General features: G+C 36.1%; 1 long non-coding RNA gene across 2 annotated transcripts in view; it reads right to left on the bottom strand.

The window, feature by feature from the left end:
- The window catches only part of LOC123615153 (uncharacterized), a 73,636-nt gene that overhangs the window by 20,202 nt on the left and 32,185 nt on the right, over positions 1-21,249 (bottom strand). Inside the window, exons 4-6 of one of the 2 annotated variants that reach the window (XR_006722711.2) lie at positions 16,805-16,910; positions 13,894-14,007; positions 10,521-13,575 (exon numbers count right to left, since the gene is read on the bottom strand). This is a non-coding gene — a long non-coding RNA (uncharacterized LOC123615153). Of the gene's footprint in view, positions 1-10,520; positions 14,008-16,804; positions 16,911-21,249 lie in introns of those variants that run through there. The other variant, XR_012510744.1, reaches the window with a different exon arrangement.

Raw genomic sequence — 21,249 nt, 5'->3', positions numbered from 1 at the left:
TAATCAGTGTCCAGTTCCCTAAATACCTGGACACAAATGCCATAACTTTTGATGGCGTCAGTGTACAATCAAAACACACCTGAGCAAAAATTCTGGTTAAAATATTCTTTTTTCAAAATACTGAAGAACAGGAAAAGTGAAAAATTAAAGAAGTTTTAGAGTAAGCCAAGAATAATTTGATTGTACCAGGAGGAATGCTAGCAAATTCCTAGTGCTCAAGAGGAAGCTCTAAGCACTAGTCTAAAGGCATCTAATTATTTTCAGAAATGTGAGCTTTTCTTTACAATATTGAAGGTGATGAATCTGAATCTGGCAGGAGAGAATTATTGAAGAAAATAAAAGGCCCAACTCAGTTTACCATCCAAAGACCTTTATAAGCCTACCTCACATTAAATTTTCAGTAGAAATTTTGAGGCAGATAATAGTATCTTTAAATGCAGTTCTAAGAGCGTTGGGCCCTGAAAAATCTCAGTGCTTATCCAAGGGAGATTCTGACCATTTTGATGTGTTTATCCCAACTTTCCTAAATTCATATTTTAAGAAACTACAGCTAATCCATCTCAGGCAGAGCATTTCCCCAAAGAGAATACTTAAAATGTAATTTTTACATTGTTTCATTGTTTGCTTGATTTTTTTTTATGTTTGTCACTGATTGTTTGTATTTCATGGCATTGAATGTTTTTAGAAAAATAATATCCAAAGTACAGTATTCTGACAGGAAGAAATATGGTTGGCATATGACAACCTGGAAAAACTGGGTCATTAGTTGGAGAATACCTGTATTTTTAAGGTCACAGTGAACCTTTCTTCCAGTATGAATTATAGGAGTTCAGAGAAGGGGATAAAATGGTATGACCTGAGCCAAAATGTTAAGAAGAGTTTCGTGGAAGAGTTGAGACTTAAGAAGGACTTTGAAGAATGGGGAGGATTTGGCTACGTGGAGAGGAGTACAGAATGTTTTCCAGGCAGGGACAATATGAATAAAGCCTTTTGGTCAGAAATGAGCACAATCCAGAACTATGAGAAAACCAGTCAGTCTGGAACAATGAATTAGTTTTTCTTTTCATTTATTCAATAAATATTTATTAACTACTAAGTTTCTAGCAGCATACTGGGTACGAGAGAAACAAGATAAGTAATGCCCAGTTTTGCTCTCAATAATCAATCTCATTGTCTAGATAGAGGAACTCTGTTGGTAAGAAGTTATGTCCAGCTTCTTGGGAAAACAACGTAACTGTTGTGGTTTACTCAGAGACCATCAACAGGTGTGCTACACAGTGCATTATTGTTTTGCCAGTGTGTTACCAGTGTGACAACATAATGCACTTCTTTATTTCTGTTTGTGAGAGCAGAGAGAGCATTCTGAATATTTAACTTTGTCTCTGAGTTGCCTTTTTCTTGCAAGTATCAAATATTATCACTTTCTATATGTTTTATAATGTAAAAAATCAGAAACCATTGGCTTTACCAAACAGTGGATATTTCATCATATTAAAAATAATAGTACATAGTACTACCATAGTACACAGCTAAACAAGGTACAGGAAGCTCCATTATGTCATTATAGCTTCCTTTTATCTTCTTCTTTCATCATCCTTCACATATGGTTTTCATTTTCATGGTTGCCATATGACTGACTCCAAAATGGCTACTCCATGTCTATCCTCTCATCTGTATTCCAGTTATAAAGAAGGGTATGCCTACATTGAGAAACCATAACTTTTTCAGAAATCACCAACAATGTTCTAGCTATTGTCTTGATCAGAACTGTGTCAGGTGGTTAGCCTTGGTAGCAAAAGTGTCCAAGGAATATAGGTTCTTAGCTGGATACAGGCTATTCAAAAGAAAATCATAGTTATTTTAGTAAGAACAAAGTGGGGGCTGGTAATTGGGTCTGTTGGGTCTGCTCTAGAGGCACATACATAGGCAAATAATTATAATATAATGTATTCACTTAAGCAGATATATACAATGTCTTGGGAAAAAAGTGAAAAGATACACTATTCTGCCTGAAGAGGCAAGTAATGTTTTACAAATGGCAGGAAAATTGAACAGTCTTGAGTCCAAATTAAGACACAGCAAAAATCTGGAGGAGATGAAGTATGTGTCTGGACATTTGAGTTTGATAGCCAAAAGGTCAAGGACATCTGCTAATCTCTGGTTTTTTTGAGGCCTAGAAACTTACATCAGCACAAGGAAACTCCTTCTGTGTTTTTGGATCTGCTCATTGTGGTAGGGAGCCAGTGCTAGAAGAAAGATTGTACAGAGAGGATTCTACTACCCCAATTAAGAGTCGTGGAGCACATCCATTAGAATGGCTACTATAAAAACAAACAAACAAACAAACAACAAGTGCTGGTGAAGATGTGAAGAAATGAGCACCCTCGTTCAGTGTTGGTAACATGATGTGGCTGCTGTGAAAACAATAAGGTGTTTCCTCAAAAGATTAAAAAATAAATTACCATATGATATAGCAATTCCACTTCTGGTTATACACCCAAAGGAACTGAAAGTAGGGTCTCAAAGAGATAATTGTATACCCACGTTTATAGTAGCATTATTCACAATAGACAAAAGATGTAAGCAACCTAAGTGACCATCACCAGATGAACACTAAACAAAATGGAATGGAATATTATCCAACCCTAGAAAGGAAGGAAACTCAGATACGTACTACAATGGATGAGACTTGAGGGCATGACCCTAAATGAAATAAGCCAGTCACCAAAAAGAGAAATATTGATAATTCCACTTCTCCAAGGTGCCTGGAGTAGTCAAATTTATAGGGACAGAAAATAGAATGGTGGTTGCCAGGGAGTCAGGAGAGAGTGAAATGGGAAATTGTTTAATGAGTACAGAGTTTTAGTTTTACAAGGTGAAGAGAGTTCTGGAGATTGATTGCACAACAGGGTGGACATACTTAACACTATTGATCTGTACACTTTAAAAATAGTTAATATTGGTAAAAATAGAAAAGGAACTTAAAGTTGAATGCTTTACACAGTAACAAACTTCCATTTTTCTGGAGTCTTGCTTTCCTAGGATTTTTGTAGCAATGTATGTCTAGCCATGATTTTAAAATATCATTTTCTAATAGCACTTTTCTATGTATTTTTCAAATAGTAGCATTATAAAAGAAATTTCCCAAAATGGGAGGTCAGGGGACAGTAGTGGCAGATGTCACCTGGTGATCCACCTTGTCTACCATTTTTAAGGCTAGAGTGAAAATATTGCTCACACAGTGAGGTACTTTTTGGGATGGAAGTTATTATTCTAAAGAGAAATTCACAACGTGGCTGGTGGTCAGAAGTGACAAGCACCAGAAGGAGAAGTGAATTGTCTTTACAGAGGTACATGGTATTTTGTGGGAAGAATGTGGACAGGAGAGAGGATGAAGGAACAACATTCCTGGCAGAGGAAAGAGTATGTGCAAGAGTATGGATGCACGAGAGAGGATGGCATCCCAGAAATGAACATGGGGCAACAGGAAGAGTTCTTAAGGTACATGAGAAAGGATGATTGAAAATGAGACCAGAAAGGTAGGCAGAGAGGTGGAGTGCTCACTACCTGCCAAACAGTTACATGTATTATCTCAGTTAATCCTTACAACTCTTCCATGAAAGAAGTGCTATTAATGCTCCCACTTTATAGATGAACAAAATAAAACTTGGGAAGGTAAAAGTAACAGGTAATATTATAAGGATGATTTGTGTTAGGCAGCATGGGGTGATCTGCCTGGTCCATGAAACTATCGTCTTTTAGGAAAAAGACAACTCATTTTAGCTAATTGATAATACACATTTATTGAGTGAAAGATAGTCTAAATAATCTTTTACATATGTATAGCAGTTACTGTGCATAAAGAAATTTCCAGCACTAGGAAATAGATGTAACTTTCCCCAAATTACAGGTTCTCATTTAGAGAGTTGAAGTGAGTTATGAGTGCTTGAGTGCTGGAGTTATAACTTGAATGTAGGTCTTTTATATTTTTCTGCTAAACCTCACTACCTCATTTCTCTATTTTTTTTCATGTGCATCACCTCTTTACACTAGTCAGAGGTTATGACACACTGGCCGAATTACTAGCAATCTTTGCAAAGGTTTTGGTGATAGCTCCTAACACTGAGATAAAAACTAAAGGCACAAATGCTCTCCATTGTTAACTGCAAATTTTAGTCCCACTAAAAGCTCATCCAAAGCAAATGCATGCCTTCCAATTCCCTCTTACTGCAGAAATACCTTTAACTTTACCATTAATTTCTTCTATGATTCTTATTCTGTGAAATAATATTTATTTTCTAAATTATGCATGAAATTATCAAAAAACTTTACTGAAACTCTGATGATATGTATATAAAGAACTAATTGCCTAAATTCAATAAAATAAATGATTAATAGAGAGGAAAGAAGAAAGAAATGACATAGGATAATTCATGGATAGTTTTCATTTGGATATAAATGAAATTGTTTTAAAGGAGAGGAAGCATTACTGAGAATTAATGGCAAATGCAAATTATAAAAAATTTTTAAATATTTATACCAGATCATTTAAATGCATCCATAATTAGCTGGCTTTAATTAAGCATTTACTGTATACCAAGTAATGACTTAAGAACTTTTTATCCTCACATCTGGCCAGAAAATTGGACATGAAATGGTTACAGAGTGGGTACCACGCGTGACAGAAGGCAAGGCAGAGTAGTGAGCCCTCCAGCCCCATGTGCTGTGTGGCTCTGAGAATACTTGCAACCAAGCATAAGCCTCCCCTCGTCTCTACTCCAAGCAAACAGGCAAAGGCGTCCCTGGGGCAGACAGAAATGGAACAGTCCAAGAGATTAGGGAAAAAAAATTAAAGCAAGAGGAAATGGTATTTTGGATGAGAAGGAGGAAGAAGAGGAAGGGAAAGGAATATGGAACAGTAATGCCAGATGTCACAGAGATCAAGTGGAGTGAGGCGGGGAAATGGTGGTTTCATTTACCTGTTAGGAAGTCCTCCTTGATTTTAGTGGGTGCCTATTTTAATAGAATGGTGTGGCTAGAAGTCAAACTACAAAAAGCGATGAACAAGCAGAGGATGAGGAAGTGGAATTGGTATGAACCCATCTTCAGGAAGTTTCTGTTAAGATAGATAGGAGATAATTTGTAAGGATTTTTGCTTATTATGGCCTTTCATGTTTTTCATACCATAGGGACAAAGTTACCTGCTGAGAGTAAGGATCATGGAGGTGGGGCATAGAAGTCAGAGGATGGTTGAGAAGCGAAGGAAGGATGTAAGCTGTGCTTTAAAATGTAAGCAAACAAGAGAATTACCCTGTGTTTATTTCTTAAAAGCTGAATCTGTGGGCTCAATGCCTATGCTGCAGTGTATTTTGATGTACTATTTAGTGCACTCTACCTGGAAGCAGGGAGGTTTTTTTTTTTTGTCCCATGTGCCACAGGATTCCAGTTCCATTAAAGCTATATTATCTCCAAAATTAATGCAAAAAGTCTGCGATGCAGAGTTCCCACACAATGAGAGCACGCTGTGACAGACACACATGTAATAGAGGGCAGCATCCAGTCGATATTATCAAAAATAAATGTACATACTGATCTCCCTGGAAGGCCAAAAGGACCTTTCAGTGTAAATTGATGGGGTTACAGACACTCTTTTCTAAATGAGGTGAAGAATCCATTTAAAACAATTTCATTAGACCTGTTTGATCTCAAAACCCTCCTACAGTAAACGCATTCATTCATTCCTATCAATTACCAGGTCCTAACTTGGGTAACTGTGATACATTCCACAGCCCATGAATTGCCTTTAATCTGCCCTTGGAAATGCACCAAAAGTGCTCCAAAGACTCAAACTAAAATTAAATTGTCTTCAATTATTAGAGCAGACCAAAGTATGAGCTGGGAAATGCCATATTAATACAAGCCTATTTTTTTTAAACTACTAGCCTAGACTAGAATTGCATATTGTAGGTTTTCTTACCATTTATAACAGGATCTCCAACTATTTAAATGTAATTTTAACCCGCAAATAAATACTTTTCTTCTCATATGAGTATATCATGCCATCATTTGTGGGCTGCAAATCTCTGTCAATCAGTACCAGACAGTCTGCCCTTCCACTCCCCCTTGTAAAACTGCCATGGATGACGTCAAGTCTCAATTCCCCTTTGCCCACCAGATAATGAGCTGGCACATGTAGAAAAGATCAATGTCAAACAGAAGGGGGAGATAGTTTTGAAGCTATCGTTTTCAGTTGCCATCTGATTCCATTTACAGAAATCAATCTCCTCCTCCTTGACAACTCTGAATGTGTTATCACTGCAGCTCCAGTTTATTGGATAACCAAGTGCTCCCTTTTGCTCCTCTGGAGAACATTTTCCATTAGAATCAAATGGAAATGGTATATTTTTGCAACAGTGGAGAGGGAAGGGGGAACAAACAAGTAATCTATTGTATGTATGAAAATGGGATATACATGAGTGTATGTGCACGTGTGACCCCAGAGTAGCTACCCATGTTATGGAAATAGTTACAAAGCTGATAGAATCAACAGTTATTCCTGAAAACTCTATGTACTTGAAGACGGCAGGCAACTGCAACTGGATCACAACTTACTGTGTGAAATGTTCACAGGCATACCCGTGTGGGTAATAGATGTTAGTCAACTTTAATTCTCAGTGCTAATCCAAGGAGCGGGAAAGAAACCTTAATAGCTATCATTTGTGGAAGAGTTTTTACATTTTTGGAAGGAATGCTGCCTGGTAATCTAAAAATGGATAATACTCCAAACAAAATAATGAGACCACATGCAAGCATCCTAACTACTGAACTTGGCAGGAGTTGATGAGCAAAGAATAGACTCCACTCAAAACCTGAAGGATCATAATTGTGGACGTCAAGGGCCAAGAGAGGATGGAAAGGATTTGCTCTTAACAGAACCCGTGACTCTGAACACCCATTGTATGCAGTGTGAGAAGGCCTGATGTTTATCTTGGAAGGGTCCTCAGAAAGGAAAGTAAAATTGGAAAAGGGACTCAGTTATGCGGAACTGAGGATTAAGATCCTGATACAGATAGAGGATCATAGCAAGATGTGGAATAAAGGTTAAAGGCAATGAGGCAGGAAGAAAGCAGTTGTGAATATATAACATCAAGTTTCAAAAAGCACTTAGGACAAGTTAGGATGGCAAATAAGGCAAATTATTTATTTTCATTATACTGAAAATTATCTGCTACCAACCCACACTTCTTGGGTTCTTAAATTGTTCTGTTCCTGTCCAGGACAAAGCGCTGCATATATCCTACTACCAACTCATTTCAGTCACCTCCTATTCACTCTGTTCATGAAGGAGAGATCCCTGCCCTAAGGTTATGGGGATGGACAAACACGCAAGACCTAACAGATGAGAATGGACAGATGAGACTGACAACAGTTGATTAGTCACATATACTCACAACCCAGAGGAGGGGAACACCACATGCAATGCAGGACCACGTGGGGCTTGCACTCAGAAACAGAGTGAACAGCCGGGGCCTGGGGGAGGCAGCCTTTGTAGAATCAAGAGGGTGGGATGATCCCCTGGTTCTGTGGGAAGATATAATTGGCTTGTTTGCATAATCCCGTGGCCTGGAAGGGAACTGAAACTGACTACTGGGACACAAGCAGGAACTTCAGTTGGTCCCTTTGATAAGCAGCCTTGCTTGGCTAGGAGGTCTTATCCATGGAAGCAGCATTGGGAAGCGAGTGTGTGGTTAGGCTGTTTGAGGTCCTCCTGGTTTCAGCAGATGTCAAGGCAGCACATAATATTGATCCTTAATTTTAGTCCTTACCCTACACCTGAAGAGGGACCAGAAAACTGGCAAATGTACCACTCCTGCATCCCCCATTTAGAGCTTCCTTGTTTCTTAACTCTATACTGGGAATACACAACTGGCTGAGGCAAATTATCTACCTAATCGCCCATCTCCCCTCCCTACACTCACAGTTTCCAGGAGGGTGCAAGATTTTGGTTTCAAGCAGTTTGATTGCTGCTTTCAAGGCTATAAAGACAGAGGTAGGACAAGAAGTCCACAAAGTCCTTAATTAAGTAGAGTAGGTGATAGCAGCAGCAAACATTTGAAAATAAGATTTGGTACATATGTGTTGCCAAGAAACTGGAGGATGTGGGCACTTATGCATACTTTTTAAATATACCTTGACAAATTCTCACTTGCCTAGACAATATTAAAGAGGATGGAAAGGAAATTGATGCCCACTGAATTACTCATTGGAAAATATGTTATCCAAGAAAGGTGGTAAAACTAATTGGACAAAATGCAGTATGTGAGAAACACTCTACTTTCACTACACGTGGTGTATTGATTCTTCTATTTGTCTCTATTTTTATTTGGAGATAATTCCCTATGGTGTCTTTCTGAAGATATTAAGCTTAACTTTCAAAGGTCTCATACACATTTACAAGATTATTTTCAGAAATTTTACTCCAGTAATTTGGCATCATTTTTGTACTAAAAATAAAATACTATCAACTTCAAAATTTCAGCAGCTCCTTTACCAGTTCTCTAAAGCAGAAATGATTGTGCCATCATTTGATATTTAAAGTGCTCTGTTCCCTTTTTGTATTATAGCACTTTTCAACCTGTATGGTATTTATGCATTTGTGTGTCTGTCTCCCTCTCTAGAAGGTGAATTTTTAAGAGTAAGAGATGACCTTAATTCTTCCTTATATAAACATCCCCATTACTGGCACAGTTACATAACATGTAATAGTCTCTAAATAACTTTTTGTGGAATGAGTTAATGTGTTAGTGAATGGCATCTCATTAAACTCTGAATTTATGTGTACAAATGCCTATTTGACATTTCCACTGGAATATCCACTGGATACTTCAAACTGAAGATACCTTTAAAGACATATTAATATGCCTTCCTTCAAATCTTCTTCTTATTCAGTACTTTCTATCTCAGGAAATGATAGCACCACGTTTAGCCATTAAGTCCAGAAATGTGCAAGTCAGCTGGAGGAAAATGTTCCCCAACTCCTTAATCCAGTCCAGCATCATGTCCTATCTAGATCCAAAGTGTAACATATATTCATTCACTTATTTCCATATCTGTTACCATCACCCTGATCCAAGCCACCATCATCTATCCTCCACAGAACATCTGGGTGATCTTCTACAAACATAAATCATATGTCACTTTTCTGCTTGATGCTGTCCACGAGATTCCCATCTCTCCTGTACTAAACTTTGGCTTACAGTGCTTTTTATGTAGATCCTCTCCACTCCTCTTTCTTTAGATCCCACCGACTATTTCCCTCAGTCTGTTCCAGCTCCACTGGCCTCAGAGATCCTCAGATAGGCCCAGCTCATTCCATCATGTTGTTTTATTCATGAGTTGTTTCCTATGCATGAATTATTTGTCCTCTAAATATGTTTGTGACAAGTTCCTTTTTGTCACTGAGGGGTCAGCTTGAATTCCATCTCCTTATTAACACCCTTCTGATTTCTCAGTCTAAAGCAGCAGTCCCTGGTCATTCTCTTTTGCATCATTTGGCTTTACTTTTGTTGCAGTGTTTACGGTTATTGGAAATTTTCCTATTTGTTTCCTTAAGCTGATCTTTATTATTCACAGCTAAATTTCCAGGGCTTGAAATAGTGTGTGACATATAAAAGACCTTCAGTAATTGACATTTGGGGATAAATAGGTTCATGAATGTGTTAAGATACTGAATCAATGAATATATAAATGAGTTTGCGAATAAGTGCATGAATAAAGGAATTTTATTTCTTGACATTCATATTATCTTGATTATATCAGTACTAATATGAAATACTGTGTATTACTAATCATGAGCTATCCATCTCCATAAACTTTATTGGCTTATATAAATGAATGATATCTGATAAAAACCAACCTTATAAACTTAGATGTATTTATACTAATAAAACCCCTTGATATATTTTTTCACTGTCATAATTTATGTCAACTTTAAAAACTTTATATTGCAATTAATTTTATTCTATTTTTCTCACCTTCTTCCTCTGATCTTTACGAGTCTTTAATGCTAGAGAATTCTCCTTTTTCCTAGTTTTCTTCAAAAGTAACACTATTAGTTAAGCAGTATTATGAAAGAATTTGAATCTTCTTAGATAATCTGAATATTCCTATATTTATTGAAGAAATTGAGTTTCAAGTTAAAATTTCCCTCCCAAAAAAGAGTATATTCCAAGCCAGATAGCTTCACTAAGTCTGTCAAACATGTAAGAAAAAAAAAAAATACACACAAATCTATGCAAATTTGCTAGAAAAGTGTAGAGGAAAAACTTTCCAACTCCTTTATGAGGAAAATAATATTTTAATATCAAAAATCAGGCAAAGACATTATAAGAAAAGAAAACTACAGACTAAAATCCCTCATGAAAAAGAATATAAAAATTCCTAATAAAATGTTACCATATTGAATCCAACAATATATTAAAAGAATCAAGACAAATTGGTATTTCTCTCTAGAGTGCAAAATTAGTTTAACACTTGAAAACAAACCAATGTAATTCACTATATTAATAGACTAAAGAAAATGAATAGACTAAATCAGACATAGAAAAACCATTTGACAAAAGCCAAAACCCAGTACTTATTAAAAATGAAACAAAACAAAACTCTCAGCAAACTAGGAATAGACAACTTTTTAAAAAATTTTAAAAAAAGGGATCTGTAATAAACATACATCTAACATCGTGCTTAATTGTGAAAGAGGAGTTACTTCCTAAGATCAGGAACAAGGCAAGAATATCCACTCACAACCACTTCTATTCAAAATTATAACGGGGGCTCTAACCAGAGCAATAACTCAAGAAAAAGAAATAAAAGCACCTCAAAATGAAAAACTTCAAGACAGTATGGTACTGATGTAAAGATAAGCAAGTAAGTCAATATGAAAAAAAAAAAAGAGAGTTCAGAAATAACCCACACATATATAGTTATTTAACAAAGGAGAAAAAATATTCAGTGGAAAAATTTTTTAGTAGATGATATTTGAATGATTGGATTCCCATATGCATAGAGAAAAAAAGAAAGAAATTTGATCTATACCTCACACCATATACAAAAATTACTCAAGATATATTATTGACCTAGACGTGAAACTGAAAACTAAAACTTCTAGGAGAAAATATAGGAAAATTCTTTGTAACTTTAGGTTAAGTAAACAATAGGGAAAACATCTTAGCATCCATGGTTCTTACTTTTTAGTGAAATTCAAAATGGGGTCAATAAATTCTTCCCTAAGAGAATAAATTTATGGATTTTAATAACTCAGAAATAAATCATTGGATATATTTGAGTTTAGAATTAATAACAATTATGAACTAAGGTTGATTGATAAATGTTTTCTAATTTTTTCAATTTTTTGTTAACATCATTGGGCTAAAGTCAGCTGTGCATACATTAAATAAAAGAAAGAAAGAACTAATTTATTGAGCAGAATACAGTCTACTGTTTTCCAAAGGACTCTACCTTGATCATTTTCTTCACCTTTACTGTTTTCATCCACTAAAAATTCCTGGCTCCCTCTCAACCTATATCTATGGCAAGTCCCCTTTCTCTCAGTGATAACCAGAGCAGATAGGAAAACTAACATCTTAACAGTGTTCCACGAGAAAGCCCAGAGACACTTGGTTTTCCAAAGCTCTAAAGAATGTTCTGAAAGAGGCACTAACATCACTGAGAAGCTTGCCATCTGGTGGTAGAAGATGATGGTTCAGACTGATAGTAATGGGACATGATAAGATCTCAAAATAATAGAGACCAGCTGGTGGTGTTTAACTATGAGAAGGCAGGTGGCTGCAATTATAGAAGTAAGCAACAAGATCTGAATGGCAGCCAGAAAATGGGGTGGTGCTGACCTACAGAGAACTATGGAGGTAGTTGCATAGAACACAATACCCTAGAAGCAAGATGGGTAGGCAACCCACAAGGGTTATTACTCAATCTGTACAATCAACATAATTCAAGGATAGATAATCAGGATGCTGAGGATATCCACTCCACTAAAATCATGACTCCCTGCCACTTTCTAGCTCTAAGCCATATTTTAGACCCAGAACTCAATGACTGAAAGAAAGACCAGGCCCTCAGGAGGAGAACCCTGTAATACCATTACAAATGTTCATTGTAATTATTCCCTCTGTCTTTCTCCAAAGGGAACCATGGTCATTGAGGCAGGTAACTACACTGCTAAAAGGGGAATACTCAAACTACACAGACATTTGGAAATGTTGGACACAGAATCTGAGTTAGTACTGACAAATAGGAACTTGAAGCATGATCTTGATGCCTCTGTTAGAGTAAGAATGTATGAAGGTTCAGCTCACCCACAGGTTCATTGAGCTCAAGGAGTCACCCAGTGGCCACTTTCCCCAGCCACCAAATAAATAATTGGAATACATATACTTGCTACTTGACAGAGCTGATACATTAGTTCCTTGGTCTGTGAGGTAAGAACCGTCAGAGTAGGGAAAACCAAGAGGAAGGCACTGAACATTCGCCCTTCTCAACCTGGCTAAGATAGTAAATGCAAACCTAAACTGTATCCTGGGGATTGGTGGAGATTGATACCTCCCTTAAAAAACTAAATGATGCAGAGGTGATGGTTCTGATTATATCTCCGAAACTAGTCTTGTCCCTACAACACACAGACAGATTTTGGTGGATTAAGGTAGACTGTTTCAAACTTTACCAAGTTGTAGCTACTGTGCAAGTTACTAGAACAGGTTAACACAGCCTCAGTAGCAGGGGCTATAGTTTGTCCCACTGACCTTTTTTCTTGGAAGTTTTCCTAGGAAAAGAGAGCAGCTAGAATTTTGGAGAAGTAGTTCCTAGATGGGTGAAGATATTTCATTAAGCAAGTGAAGTTGAGTGACTCAAGGTGTGGGCTGTGCTGGAGACTGTGCTGCACCCCTCCCTTCCCCTCTTCAGGACTAAGAGACTCATTCTCTCAAGTCACTGGCAGTGTTGCCCATCTGTGACTCACAGATGAGTCCCTGTCCAGGAATTACCCTTGGTCGAAGAGACCTGCTTCACTCAAGGTTGTCACCTCCTGGTGTTAGCCCACACCTAATATTTACTTGGTCATTGTGTTGATATGAAGTCTCAGCCTCCTTGCTTCAATTTTGGACATGTCTGAAAGACCATTCCAGCCTCAGAGCTCCCTGTGGAATCAGCTGCAAGTTTTGTTGAAACTGTTACATAGTTCAACTTCTTCCTCTGCTCAATCCTCCTTCCCTCATTCCCTACAACTATTGCTTTTAAGAATCCATCTCAATAAACCTCTTGCACACCAGTCACTGTCTAAAAATCTGTTTCTTGGGAAACTAAAATTATGAGATTGACAGATCATTTTCATTCAATCTGAGAATCTCTTCTGATGAGTAAATTTAACTTGTTTATACTTACTGTGATTACAGCTGTATTGACTGTTTTTAGCTGTCTTATTTCATGTTATGTATTTACCACATTCTCTATTTCTTTTTCTCCTTTCATGCTTTTTATTTGAAAGTTACATACTGTAATTGACTAAAAAAAAAAGAAAAAAACTTAAAAAAAAGTTACACATAATTTTGTACTGTTTAAAATTGGACTTAATTTATTTAAGACATTTAATATTTCATTTCAATTTTCTAACTGTATTTAGAATTGTATTTATTCTAATTTAATTTAATCTAACTGTATTTATTCATCTCTTCCTAATGAAAAACATAAGTGCTTAGTAATGTGTCCTACTCCTACATCATGTTTGTACTGTAGGATTTTACTTCTGGATTGTCATTTATACACATTTTTAGGGCACATTCTTTAAAGAAGAGATTAAATTCTATTAAATTATTTACTCACCCATAGTTCTCATATAGTTCCTCCCGGAATTCTGGTTCTTGTCTTTAATGAAATACTTCATCTGAGATTCCTTTTAAGATTAGTCTTTCTATGGTAAAACTGAGATGTATATGCCTGAGAAAGATTGTATGTTACTCTCACATTTGTGTAGTTAGACAAATACAAAATTCTATATTAGAGTTTCTTTTCTTTGAAAATATTATTTCACTGTATCCCTATTTTTAAAGTTTTTGAGAAGTCTGACACCAACCCAAATCTTGTACCTGTGGAAGGAATCTATTTATTTCTCTATAAGCTTTTAGAGCCTCCCATTCCCCCTTCCTTTATTATTCTTAAAATTCAGTTTGATGTTTTTAAGGATTTTTTTTTTTTGGTTAATTTCACTTTGTTCTATTCATTGTTTGTTTGGCATTCCATGTGCTCCCTTAAAATGAGTTTCTTTCCTTTTTTTAATCTGAGAAAGTAGGATAATTTATTTCTTCAACTATTTCCTACTATTTATTCATTGTTTATTTTTCTCCCTTTCGTGGAAAATCCATTATACATCTGCTGAGACTTCCTCTAGCCTCCACATGTCTTTCTTAATTTTCTATCTTTCTATCCCTTACAGATCCTTTCCTAAGATACAGTAAAAGAGTTACAAATCTAATCTTTCAATTTACTTTAATTCATCCTTTGGTTGTTTTCTTTCTGCTGTTTACCTCATTCAGTTAGTTGTTTGTTCAAATTATATATTTCATACTGAATATTTTGAATTAATTCTTTTTTATAAAACTGCTTATTACTGTTATACCAATATCTTTTTATCTTTCTGAAGATAATTTCTTTTCTTCTCTTTTTTAAATTCTTTTTCCATCTGGTCAAGAAATTCTGCCTCTTCTCATATAAGCTGTTGAATATCTGTCTTCTGTAGTGATTGTCTTCCTCAGATAAAAATGCTATTCTTCCCTCTGGTCAGCTTTTCCCTGGACATACCAAACACTGGGCTGATGATCAGAGGGGTGGGGAAGGAGCTAAAGCAGCCAAGGCCCTACTTATCAGCCAACCCTAAGTTTAGTACTTGGAGATGAAAATGTCTCAAGATACAGAGTTTTTACAAACTGTCCCACACTAGGCAAATCTATCTTACAATTAGTGGAGGGAAGTGCACCTCCACTAGTATTATCTTATGGGAATATAATTTTCTCACTTTCAGTTTCAGAAAAAAGAGATGAGAAGAAGAAATAATAAATGGCCTCGGCCAACCAGTCTGCCTATATTTCTTGTTATCTGCACTGCATCTCAGCTAGATGATACTCCCACCCCCAAGATACAATGGCACTGCTATTTTTCTGTCTTGCATTAATTACTGGCTGGGCAGTGGCTTTTCTGAAGCAATACCAGTAGAAGTCAGGGAGTAGGGATACATCACAACTAAAAATTTTGTCTTGGTACCTCTCACCCTCTCATTGCCCTGGTTGTCTTTGAATTTGGAGGGCTGTTTCTCTCTCACACTGGAATGTAACAAACTTCTGTTTCCCAAGATTTTTGTAGTAAATGAATACTCCTACCAAGAAATAGAAAGTCTTAAATATTTACTAAGTGTGTAATAGAAATATCCTACTTAGATCTGTCAACCTCCTTCTTGTTTCTTTGCATCTCTAGGACTGAGCTAGGGAGTGAGGCACCGGAGCTCATGTTCGTTTGTCAGCCTACCCATCATCATTTAATCTCTGTCAGTTAGACATATTTCTTAAAATTTAGATTTCTGAAAGCTCTTTTAATTTCTAAAAATGCATAAAGAACACCCATTACTATATATGAATTTTGTTTTCTATCTGGAAAATGGCAAAACATAAATCTGTGTGCCTTATTTAATAGAAATAAGGACCAAAAAATAACCTGAGGCTAATTAAGCATAAGGTACCTCAAGCTTTCATTCTGGCACTATTTCAATTTTCAGTTCTTTGTTTATGATTCATATAATAGCTCGCTTTAGACAAATTAATTAGTTGTGTATGTCAAGCTAGCTAAATGCATGCTAAATATTTTCCCAAGAGAACTAAGTTGAAACTGGGTGCTATTAAAACCTTCAAATGAACAAAATCTGTTTTTAACAAGTCACACATTATTAATTGGAACTGGATAGTAAGGCATATTTTTGGATGCTTGCCGAGAATAATTATGGAACTTTTTTTTTATTGAAACAAGACAAGTTAATCAAGAAAAGCTAATTCAGTTCATTATGGCCAAAGCTTGAAAGCATGGCTCTATCTACTCACCTTATCAGCTTGGGTTTAAGTTGAAAAAGCAAGTGGGGTCCAGAGATCATTCTTATGCTATAGTTGATACCTTGGAGGGATCTTTACCCAATTTATTCATTTTAAGTAAGTAAAACATTGGCTATCCAGAAAAATATTATTGACCCAAAGTCACACAGCTGGTTGGTAGCAAAGCCAGAATTATGACATAAATGTTTGTTCTGCCATGGCTAAAAATGGCTAAAAAATTGTTTATTTAGTTAAGTTTTATTATACATCTTTCTACATTAAATCTAAATAGTTCTTTTTAAAAAGTTGTTATAAAATGTGTATAAATTTTAAAATAAAAATATGTCTCCAAACAATGGAGTTGTTGCCAGGAAGAATTCAATTCTTCTATAATATATTTTTTTTGATTTGTGTTTGCTTAGCATCTACTCACTCTTTTTTCTTTTTTTAGTACTTTAAGGAATTATCTTGCCTCTATGATGCAGTCATGGTGGGACTCTTATTCAGTGTGTCTATGCCCTCCTCCCAAATCCAAACAAGTTTAATCAGTTTCTCTTAAAAGACCTTAAGTCTTGAGAAGCATGATGTAGGGGCAGAAAAAATAGTCAGTTGAAGCACATTCATTTCAAGTGGTTATTGTAATCTAAACCCACAGACCTTACCTGAGTCTTATTTTCTAGGAGCTTCATTCTTTAGTCTTCTCATTAGCCTTTTGATTACCTTCCCATTGCTCTTCTCATCATCCAGCTAACTGGTGTCCATTTTTCTCTGTATGAATTAGCTAGAATTAGTTTCTGTTGCTTGCAGACATTGGGGTCTGGCTGATCACTTACTATCTCTGTGTCTGAATCAGGATGCAATCTTAACCACATTGTTGTGTGTGACCAGGAGTGATTTTGTTCTCAATAGGAATTGAGCTGGCTCTCTTCATTTGTCCTACCGTTTCACTTACTTGATCTTTTGTAAAAAAGAAAAAAAAAAAACCCACAAGAACATAAGACTTGACAGAAAACTTTTACTTGATAGCAAAAATTATCTATGATTACTGGACATACCTAATCCTAATATTCACTTTAACTCAGTATCCAAATGAAAAGAAACAACTACCCTCATGCTTGAGGCTCAAGAGAAAGATGAATATCTTAAGGGGACTCTAGAGATGACTCATAAGAATAAAAGTCTTAGTCATTGAGGTATTTAATACAATCTGCTTTTACTACTGAATTTTAAAATTTTGGTTTCCATGATGATAACTATTTTAAAGAAATGGCAAACTGTAATACATGTGTTACAAGAGGATTCTTAAATAAGCCTAGACTGACCTGGGAGCTGTAGTAGGGAGATTATGCCAAGCCTATGGAAAGCACTCAGTAACTGTTTTAGATGCTGGGAGTAGTTGGTCCAGGAGCTATGGCAGCAGCATGCCAATATGGGCGACTGAACAGTGCTTTTGGAAACGGCCACACATCGTGCTCTTTCCAGTCTAGTTGAAGACATTTAATGAGAAAGAGAAAAGAATAAGGAGGGGTAGGAGGAAAATAAGAATGAAAAGAAGAGGAAGAAACTAACATGTATTATAGATATTAAGAAGCTAATATGTGTTAGGTACATTCTAGGTGATTACATTGCTATCTTCCTTATCCTCACTGGCCTGTGAGTTAGATATTATTATGCTCATTTTATAGTTAAAGAAGTTGGGGCTGGAAGCAATTAGCTTCCCTAAGGTCACAAAACTTGTGAGTGAAAGACAGTTTTTGTAGTGAAATCTGTCCACGCTTTATACTCCTGCTGCTGCTTTAGCTGCTGCTCAGCTGGTACTGTCACTATTGGTATTACTACTGTCGTTAGAGAGTGGGCTAGGGGTTGGTTAGAAAGCTTCACCGAAAGGGATTTGCTTTCCTTCATTTTTGTGCTAGAATTTGGTATATTCTGTCTAGTTGATTTCTTGAGTATTCTTCTCTTTTCTCACTCTCTCATCAAGCCAGAAATTAATTTTTTTTAAATACCCTCTTTTTATTTAAAATTAATTGATTACATCCAATTTCTGCAAGATAATTTTTGCTACCAAACTATGATCAGACACAGTTGCAGTCCACTGATGCACTGGCTGTCCTTCTTCATTTTCCTGAACTCAACACAGGACAAAACTGAGCTTTAAGAACAGCATACAAGTCATGGGGAGGAGACGGCAAATAATCATATCCCTTCATTACACTTGTCCCCTGAAAAAATGGTCAAATATAGACCCTGAGTTAAACAACCTTCCCTTTCTCTGCAGTATAACACAATGGTTGAGAGAAATGGATCAATTTACTTAGTTCAAATCTATTTGATTTTAGGCAAGTTTTTTAGCCTGTTGCACCTCAGTTTTCTCATTTGCAAAGTAGGATGCAAAGGATTAAAAAGGTCAATACATTTTAAAAAATGGCATTGTAGCTGGCAAATAGTCCCCCTTAATAAGTGGTAGCTATTATTTAAATTGTGACTGTTAAGATCTATCATTCTTCTTCCTTTGGGGAAGCCATAGTAGACCTCTAGCAGAGGGTAAGAGCAACTGGCCTCCTCGTTTTCTACCTCTTCTGAGTCACTCTGTTGGACTGAGAGTGAGATTTAATTTTTTATTTGAGGCTACATGTTTACTAGGCATCAAAAGATGATAAACAGAATTAAAATGTGAATGCATGGACTAGAGTAAAACGAGAAATAAAGTTTGAACTAATCTAATAGAACATGTATTTGAGTGAAAGAAATAAAAATAAGATCTACATCTGTATGGATGAAATTTTAAATGAGTCTTTAAAAATGGTTCCAAACTTTTATCCACTCTCCACATCAGAAGATCCTGAAAGATAAAAGGACACACTAGCAATTTACAAGTATGCCTGGACTGGAGGGCCTTGATGATTCTATTAACACAGGCTTTGAAGTAGCTTAATATAAAGCACATACGCTGTCTATAAATACAGCTTATGGTTGGCAAATATTCTAATAAAATTGATTTTGTTCATACCAAGGGAAATGGCCTTGCAATGGATGAAATGACCTTTAAAAATACAGTTAAGACATTTTAGTATCTCTATCTGTTCTCAAAAAATTTCAAAATATCACTGAAAAGAAGTCTAAGACTTTGTATAACCAGATCTCTTTATCAGATGTGTCAGTAGAACTATGATACGCTTGTGTGTCAAATCAAGTTGCTCAGGCAGAGCAAAATCATTGCCATCACAACATCAACTTTCCAAGATTTTTAAACGTCTACTTTTACTTTTAGGACAAAAATTCAAATAACAGAAAAATATTAGTTACCACAGATTGGGTAAAATAACAACAATGACTTTTTCCAGGAAAAAAATTATAGCTGTGTCTGGCAACTTTTTGCACCATGATATTAAAAACCTAACAACAACAAAAAAGGAAATGTGATATCCAGGATTATCTAGGATGTGAGGAAACAGACACTCTCAGAAACTGTTGGTGGAAAATAAATAGGTAAGTCTTTTTGAAAGAAACTCAGCATCTTCAGTGTGTGTACCCTTTGACATAGCAATTGCACCCTGGGGAATTTATTTCTATAGGAGGCATTTGTGTAGTGATTCAGTGTGGAGTTCTCATGTGAGACTTCCTGAATTCAACTCTGCCTTTGCACCATACATGCTAGGGGGAAATTTTCAGGGCCATTGCTGGTAAAAGAAGTTCAAGCTGGATGTCAGCTCCAACTTGCCACCTCAAACAGGGAACCCTTTGCAAGGAACATCCTGCATCATCTGAGGAGAGTAGGCAAGGAGTATTAACTTTACAGGCTTATTGTGAGGTTCAGATGAGATTATCTGTCCAAAGTGCTTAGCATAGTGCCTGGCACATAGTAAACACTCAATAAATAATAGCTATTCTTTTCTTACCATACTTTAGAGAAAATCGGTGTCTGAAGAAAATTATTTGATATTTATTGCAGCACTGCTTATAAAAGTAAATAATTTGAAATAATCTAAACATCCTTCAATAGGAGATAGTTTAACCAAATCTACTACAGCTTTGGCATTCCACAGACTTTTGATTTTTCTCCAATATTTTATTGAGGTAAAATACACATTCCACAAAATTTACTGCTCAACCATTTTAAAGTGGACTGTTCAGTGGTACTGAGAACATTCATATCGTTGTGCAACCACTACCACTATCCATGTCTAGGACTCTTCATCTTGCAAAACTGAAACTATAAACTTAAAAAATGATGATATGAGTCTACAGGTAATAACATAGAAAGATGTCCATGGTATATTAATAGAAGGAAATCTGGAAAGTTGTAGTATAATCTGAATCTATTTTCCAATATGAGAGAGAGAGAGTACTTAAGGGATTATCCTGAATTAATTTTCTGGAAATTGCCTACCCTCCCATTCAATGGTTAGGAGAGGAGCGTCCCAGTTAGTACAAGGTGACACAATACAATAATCATTACTGCTGTCTCATTATTAAGCTGATTAAATGAGTTAATGCTGGTGTAGCAGTTAGATCGCTACTGGGCACTTATTAAATGTCACAGAAATGTTTCTCTTCTTGATACAATGAAAGTTTGGGAAAGATCTTCTCAGTATGTGTCCTCTAAGATAGATGGGAGATTAGTAGCCACTGAGAAACTGTTCTTTTAGATACCTTGCTGCTACTACTACTAAGAGTAAAAATGAAACAGTGACAGAAGCAAAGATCAAAGTAACAGCTAATATTTGTTGAACATCCTCTGTGTCATATACTGGGCCAATGCTTAACCAGAGCTGTCTTATGTAATCATCTCAAGGCCATGGAATAGACACTACCAGTCTTGTTTCATATGTGAAGAAAGCTTAGGGAAGTTAAGTAACTCACCTAATAAGTGTTAGAACCAAGTTACAGAGTCATAGATATCCTACTTCTAGAGAAGTTTTCTGTACTATCACTGGCATCATAACCCCATAATATACCGTATACAGATGCACACATGCATGTATGTTTATGGCACATGTGTGTGCATATTACTGTAATGTAATGAAGAATTAGATCCAGGCATGTGCCAAGTTCAGAATGCTAAATCATTGACATTTTCTAGAATGTGATCTGAAGATCCAAAAGG

Source organism: Camelus bactrianus, chromosome 12 (assembly GCF_048773025.1).
Source record: "Camelus bactrianus isolate YW-2024 breed Bactrian camel chromosome 12, ASM4877302v1, whole genome shotgun sequence".
NCBI lineage: Eukaryota > Metazoa > Chordata > Mammalia > Artiodactyla > Camelidae > Camelus > Camelus bactrianus.
This window is presented reverse-complemented; position numbering and strand designations above follow the sequence as displayed.